The following is an 8141-nucleotide window of genomic DNA, read 5'->3' on the forward strand; positions in this document are numbered from 1 at the left end:
ATGAAGAAAACGATTCAAGTTTCAAGAAGTCAGTTACCATTATAATACCAAAAATATAAGTTCAGTTGTAGGAAATCTGTACACGTATTTTTTTTTTATCGAAATTGAACTATTTTCGAGAAAAACAGCAACAATCAGGGTTTTTACTTCTGTTTCAAAATTTCGAAGCAACTTTGAAAAAAAAAAGTGAAGTAGTTCCAATATTTCGGAAGTAGATTTTAAAATTCAACTTTCAGAAATTTATTTAAAAAAAATTATTTTTAAACAAAATTATTTTTCTTAACTTTTTTTTATATGTTCTTTTTCAAAAAACCTCTCTCATCTGGTGGTTGCAACGGTGCTGTGAGTTAAAACACTATAATCTAACAAATTTTTGATCAGGAATTTTTCAAAATCAGTCAAAATTACCAAAATTACTTTGATATATTTTATTTATGTTTTTTAATTCGAATAATAAATTGACTTCCATTCGTCTTTTGAGATTTTATTGGAGCTTTATATCTCAATGCCTCAAGCAGATTCAAAATTCAAGTTAAATCCCATTCTCTAATTTCTCTGAATTTATTGTTTGAAAAATATTTTTCAATCAAGAAATAGAAGTAGTAGGGAAGTAGATTTTATTTTTTTTTTTTCCCAAAATCGAAGTAAATCTACTTCGATCGAAGTAAAGTCCGAACCCTGCAACAATGTGTAATGATACATTACAAAAATGCACCAACAACAAAAGAAAAACAAGTTGAAGTAAAACATTGTCCTGGATTTTGTCTGTGTCTTACAGTTCACATCTAGTTACTACAAAAATAAACATAAGACACCGGATAAAATGCAGTATAAATTAGAGATGCGCAAAACAGTTCCAAAGCCGGAACGAACATGGAACGGTTCTTTTTTCGGTCGGAACTAGTTCCTGGAACTAGTTCCGCGGAACTATCAATAATTTGAGTTTTTTTCAGGAAAATGCACCAAAAAAAGAAATAGTATGATATTGAATATTTTTTCCTTCTAGTTCCTTCAACTAGTTCCGCGGAACTATCAAGAATTTGAGTTTTTTTTTAGGAAAATGCACCAAAAAAAGAAATAGTATGAAATTGAATATTTTTTCCTTCTAGTTCCTGGAACTAGTTCCGCGGAACTATCAAGAATTTGAGTTTTTTTTTAGGAAAATGCACCAAAAAAAGAAATAGTATGAAATTGAATATTTTTTCCTTCTAGTTCCTGGAACTAGTTCCGCGGAACTATCAAGAATTTGAGTTTTTTTTTAGGAAAATGCACCAAAAAAAGAAATAGTGTGAAATTGAATATTTTTTCCTTCTAGTTCCTGGAACTAGTTCCGCGGAACTATCAAGAATTTGAGTTTTTTTTTTAGGAAAATGCACCAAAAAAAGAAATAGTATGAAATTGAATATTTTTCCCTTCTAGTTCCTGGAACTAGTTCCGCGGAACTATCAAGAATTTGAGTTTTTTTTTTGGAAAATGCACCAAAAAAAGAAATAGTATGAAATTGAATATTTTTTCCTTCTAGTTCCTGGAACTAGTTCCGCGGAACTAACAAGAATTTGAGTTTTTTTTTTCAGTAAAATGTATCAAAAAAAGAAATAGTATGAAATTGAATATTTTTTCCTTCTAGTTCCTGGAACTAGTTCCGCGGAACTATCAAGAATTTGAGTTTTTTTTTTAGGAAAATGCACCAAAAAAAGAAATAGTATGATATTGAATATATTTTTCTTCTAGTTCCTGGAACTAGTTCCGCGGAACTATCAAGAATTTGAGTTTTTTTTTAGGAAAATGCACCAAAAAAAGAAATAGTATGAAATTGAATATTTTTTCCTTCTAGTTCCTGGAACTAGTTCCGCGGAACTATCAAGAATTTGAGTTTTTTTTCAGGAAAATGTATCAAAAAAAGAAATAGTATGAAATTGAATATTTTTTCCTTCTAGTTCCTGGAACTAGTTCCGCGGAACTATCAAGAATTTGAGTTTTTTTTTAGGAAAATGCACCAAAAAAAGAAATAGTATGATATTGAATATATTTTTCTTCTAGTTCCTGGAACTAGTTCCGCGGAACTATCAAGAATTTGAGTTTTTTTTTTAGGAAAATGCACCAAAAAAAGAAATAGTATGATATTGAATATTTTTTCCTTCTAGTTCCTGGAACTAGTTCCGCGGAACTATCAAGAATTTTTTCCTGATGGAAGACATGAAACTGGAACTATTAATGTAGTTCCATGTCCATGAGCATGATTCATAAGAGTGTATTTGTGGTTTTGGTTTGTGAATTTTTGACGCTCAACTCGTTCGCATCCATGTGTGTTGGCTTTGGATGAGAATTCTATGACATGCGTGTGTGTATTGTGTATTTCAAACAGAGTCAGAGACATGTTCGCTTTCGTTTTGTTTCTTGTTCCTCTTCTTCTTTCTTTCTTTTGTGTGTGGCTGTGTCGGAACGATGGATCTGTTTAAATTAATTTTGTGGAACGAGTGGAACTAGTTCCGAGTGAGGAACTAGTTCCAGGAACTATTTGGCTCCGGAACTACCCATCTCTAGTATAAATCGAATTGTGCTTGAGTTAGGAAAATACCAATCTGGTGTACAGAGTGCTTCTCCACTTTTTTAGAAGAACTAGGTTTCAGATTCAGACTGTAAACTATAGTGGAAAGTGGACACTGCTAACAAGAATTAAGTTAAGACGAGTATACCCCAGCTTATGACAAAAAGCTCCTCACAAATGTGAAGTTACAAAGATGTCATTTGTAAAGAGGATAAATAACATAAAAAAGGACTGATATAACTCCCTTGAGGGACGCGTGAAGTCACATCTTTCCCTTTGGATATATAGCAATTTTTTAAAGATAGTGTCACAACTCAAAAAAAAAAAAAACAGAATTCAAAATCGACACATCATTTTGTGACACTAAGTAAAAAATAGTAATTTTATATATTATATATGTGTAATAAATGTTTGAAAATGAGATCAGTAGAGAACAAGGCAGGTAAACAAATTCAAAGTAATCGGTGAAGAAATTATAAATAACAGTCATATTACTAAATAAGTTATCAAAATATTATTTCATACAGCTCGGAAGCCCTATGGATTTTTTTTTATTATTTATAAATAAAAAAAAAAAACTATTTACAATCTGTTTTGATTTTCGATTCAGCTGAAAAAATAAAACAACTATAACCCAGTTTGTTCAACAATTCAATATTTTCTCATTTTTTTTTTTTTAATTTATTTGCAAAACAAAAACAAAACAAATTTGTACTTATTTTTGTTATTTGTATTTTATTTTGCATTAAAATTGAAAAATGAGTAAGAACTAAGTTGTTGAAAAAATGGATAATACAAAAAATCTATTATTATCTGTTTAAAATCTACATTTTTTTGTTTTTTTTTTTAATAAACCTTGAAAGCTTTATTTTTCTTATTTTTTTTTTTTTTAATTTAATAACTTCCTATTGAATCACAGTGTACTTATTTGAATATGGTTTAAATGTATTTTTTGGGATACATACTTTGGCAAAGTTTAAGGTTTCAAGATCGGAACGGTTTAATCAGCAAATTCCTACTTATTCTCTTTGCGTATAAAAAACTGTAACTTCTCTACTTGCTGCTTTTTAAATAAAAATACATCTTCTTGTAGTTAATTGGGTTGTGTCATAGTCAGAATAAAGACCAAACATAACCAAAACTACTAAAATTTAGTACTGAAACTCTGTTTCATTGTCACATGAAAGGCTTCTTTGCAAGGTATTCCATTTGGAATAGGTGTAAAATGTTCCTATAATTCAAATTTTGTCTAACAATTTTATTGTTATTATCGATTCCTTGAAAACTTATAAATGATTCAGTGTTATTTTACTTGTTTCTCTTTCCATTAAAAAAAAAATGCAATTTTTTTTTTCTCCTACAGTGAAATTTCCTTAACAAACTAGATTTTTTCTTATCAAACTATAACAAATCAACCAAATTGCATTACAATGAACAAAATTATAATTTTTCAGCCAATAATAAATCAACAAAATTATTATCACAAAGAAAAATTGTTTCCTTTGTCTGTTTTGTCTGTGTATCGTTGGGCGGAGTGTCTGTCGTATCGTATTCTAGAATTCAATTAAATCAATTTTCAATTTCCATGCGAAAACAATGAAATATCTTTAACGACATTTCCTTCGTTATATTGGTTCGTTATATTTATTTTTTTTTTTTCTCCTCGTTGTGTTACATATTACAACTTCATCTCAGAGTCGTGCATCGTCGTCGTTGTCACCATCACCATCGTTGTCATATCGTTCTGTACGATCCCCCAATGCATTTGGGGTTATATTATGTTGTAATGGGGGTGTTATATGCAACCCTTGAACTCTTTTTTTTACCATCACCATCGCATCGTTCTATTTTTCTTTTTCAAAGTCGATGATAATAAAGAAAAAATCGAAGAAAAAATATAGAACTTTTCTATGTAGGATGTAAAGTACTGATGCCAGTATTCGAAGAAAAATAAGACTGCAATATATTATCCTTGAATGCTTAGGGTTCATATCCTGAATGAGACGTTGAATATGTCATTGTGTATTGAACAATATAAAGGATAAGTGATCGTTTTTGTATACAATTTAAGAAGTTTATATTGAAAGGAGCAGGGAATTTTTTTTAAAATCCTTTTTCTTCAAGATGATGTTGAACTTGACATAGAACTCTCATGGTAAAATGCCTGATGTTGAGTAATAAGATTACCAGACAACATTGAACAAGCTAATTTATTACGAATTCTCATCAGTCAATATGTGATATATGTTTACAAAGAAATTTTAAGATTAAAATATTGATTTGAAAGTTAAACAAATTGTAAAATTTTAACTTACATACCTACTTCAAAAACTAGAGGTTTATTAAAGGTGTCTGGCATAGAACGATTTTTGCAAGATTTTCAAAAAAAAAAAATATCACACATACGACACAGTGACCGATTAAAAAGAAAAAGAAAAAGTAGAAGAAGGAGAAGGAGAAGAGGAAGAAAAAGAAGAAATTTAGTAAAACCAACAATGACATTTTTGCTGGTAGTATTAGAATTTAGACTCGAGCAAGAAAGAAAAAAATAAACAAACTGAGTTATATAAGACAGCAGAAATATGAAATATGATCCACATTCCACATAAATCTATATTTATGTAATGTATATAAAATCGCTAAAAATAACTTTTTTCTTGTTTAAAACCTTTATCAGAGAAGAATAGTAAATAATGTTACACACTGTAAAAATCAACAAATGATTGCTTTTGGGTATTTCCATTGTAACGGGTGTGACTCAGTTACTTAATTTTTTTTCAACCTGTATTGCAACGTCACAATCTTTTAATAAAACAGGTGTTACGGATGTCACGTTAGAAAATCGAATCAATTTGCTTCAATGACTTTTACAAGCCAATATGAAAGGATATTTTATGACGTGTGAAGTAGGCATATTTTTGAAGGAAATTTATTTAAAAAAAAACTGCGTTTATACAGTTTACCTATTATAATAATTTATTATAGGGTCAGGATCTGAGTAAAAATCAAATTTTTTTAAGAAAATTATTTGAATTTTGGATAAAAATGCGCTTTCACCAGCAATACAGTCTAATCTATTTTTTTTTTATTTTTAGAGTGTTAATTTTCCATTTTTTTTTATCAAAAACTCCTTATTTTTTTTTAATTTTAGATTGAAGTAGGTACCTATGTATTTTTTTATTTTTAAGAAGAAAAATATAGCAGTATACATATAACTGTTACACTCAGAAAAAAAAACATTGTTATTGTTAGCTTAACAACTCGCATTTGAAAAATATTAACACTTTAATTCTTATCTCAACGAACATATTCTTAAAACAAGAATTTTATTTTTTTATTAAGTTTGAAATTCAAAAATAAAAACTAAGTAGTTGAATCAACAAATTGGAAGATGTAGCATTCGTCAAAGCAGAATCATTTTTGGAATAGGAAAATAATTTCGGGGGAGAAAATTGCGAACAAATGTTTTATTCTTAAAACAACAACACTACCTTTTGAGGTGTTTATTGCTTTTGAACCCAATTCCTATTTACAAAGCAAAACCAAACATAAAGTTGCATGTGTAACTTTGCGTAGGTACACACACACATGGACAAAACGAATCAGACTAAGAACGAAATTCTTAACTAAAATATTTTTTGTTTCTCAACAAAAACATAGTTCTTGAACTGCAAAATATAACTGTTAATTCTATTCATGTAACAACTCACACAACAAACACACAAAACACAACCATCATCTCATCAGGCTTAGAATGAAGTTCTCAATTGAAATGTTTTTTGTTTCGCAACAACAATTTAGTTCTTGATATCCTAAAAATTGCAAAATCTAACTGTTAATTTTATTCTGCTCGGCAATTCACTTCGATGTGATTTGTATAAAGTGCGTGACTCGTGAGTTTGACTTCGTGTGATAAAGATAATTATTTTTTAATAAATTGTACAATATTAATGAATATGTAATTGAAATTGTGACTTTGGACACTAAAGTGTATGATTTGTTTCAAGAGTGGAATATGTCTGTGGAGGGAGTAAATGCTTAAGCAGAATGTCGAATTTCATCAGAGAATTTGTTGAAAATGTTAAATTCTCATGAAATCGATAAAACTATCAACAAAAGCCAATTATTGTCGGAGAAAATAAAGTTTGGATATAATCTAAACAAATGGCGTGAAGAAAACGATGTAAGTAGCTATACTAAATGAAAAGAATTTGTTCCTGTATTTAATTTTATTTATTTCTTTCTTAATATACTTATGTATATTATAAGTTCTGTTCACATGCATTTTTAATATCCTGGCCTCGATATATGGATGCGACTGGATGCGATTTAATAAAAGTTGATTTTAAAGAACTTTGCCCAGGAAAAAATGATAAACTTTTTGACAAAATCAATGATTTTGAGGAAAAAGTAAATAAAATATTTTTTCCAACTTTCACTAAGAACAAAATTTTCTTGGAAGCATATAAAAGAATGCTCTCAAGTCAACTTGGAATAGGTAAACTAATTTAACATCTTGTTCAATAGAAAGAATTAAAAAAGTTTGTATTCTTTTCAGATTGGAGGCATTTTTTTCAATTTGCTTGATACAATTATTTTACCACCGAGAATCAAGAGAAAATCCAAGCCATCAATTTACCGATGCCCAAAAGGATATGTTTATCCACTTGGCGAGTTTCAACAATTTCAAACAAAAAGAAGACGAGATCAAGAATAATGCAGTCTCCCAACCCAAAATATTTGTGTCAGGTGAATCAACCAATTCTTTATTAAATTTTTATGTTTACTTTGAAGCTTGAAGAAATTCGTTATAAGGTTCCAAATCTTCTTTGCGCTATTGATTTGGTTATAGAAACGTGTTTCGTTTTTAACTTGGAATACTCACAAAAGAGCAAATATGTGTAGATGTTTTAACAGAAGTACATTTATGAGATTCTTCGGACGAATAGGTTCCGAAAATATAAGATATAATTTCAAAATTGGAAAATGTTCCAAAATAAACATACCCAGTACATCAAAGCACATATTTGCTCTATATTTGAAGACGCATTCCAACAAGAATTAAAATGCAAACATAAAACTCCACCAAGCCTCAATAGGTACTTATGTTAATTTAATTTATACAACAAATTTTTTCAAAACATATAAATTTAGATCTCATATATTATGAAGCATATGATACTAAAAAAAAATTCAATGTCTGTAAAGTCGATAGTCTTAAACAATATTCGTTTTTTTTTATGTATTGAATTTAATTTTTATTTATTTTTGTTTATTAATTTAATTTAAATGATTCAGAAACTTGTATCATAAACGTGTGTTTTATATGTAAATATTGTATTTTTTCTATAAAAAAAAAAAAAGAAAATAAAAAATAATATATAATTATATCGTACATTTGTGTTGAACTTAAATTATTTTTTTAGGCTAAAAGGTTTAATTTTTAGGTAAGTATTTCAAATTTTTAGGTACTGAGTTGTTCTTGGGACAAGAATTAAAGTTCTTAAAATAGTTTTAATGACAACAATTTACGTTCTTAAACGTAACAATAACGATACAATCAATTATTGGGACAACAATGTTTATTCTTGTG

The 8141-nt window shown here is 28.5% G+C and overlaps 1 pseudogene; it reads left to right on the plus strand.

The window, feature by feature from the left end:
- Positions 1 to 2965: 2965 nt before the first annotated feature.
- LOC129909583 (uncharacterized) lies at positions 2966 to 7426 on the plus strand (annotated as a pseudogene).
- Positions 7427 to 8141: the final 715 nt, after the last annotated feature.

This window comes from Episyrphus balteatus, chromosome 1, assembly GCF_945859705.1.
Source record: "Episyrphus balteatus chromosome 1, idEpiBalt1.1, whole genome shotgun sequence".
Taxonomy (NCBI): domain Eukaryota; kingdom Metazoa; phylum Arthropoda; class Insecta; order Diptera; family Syrphidae; genus Episyrphus; species Episyrphus balteatus.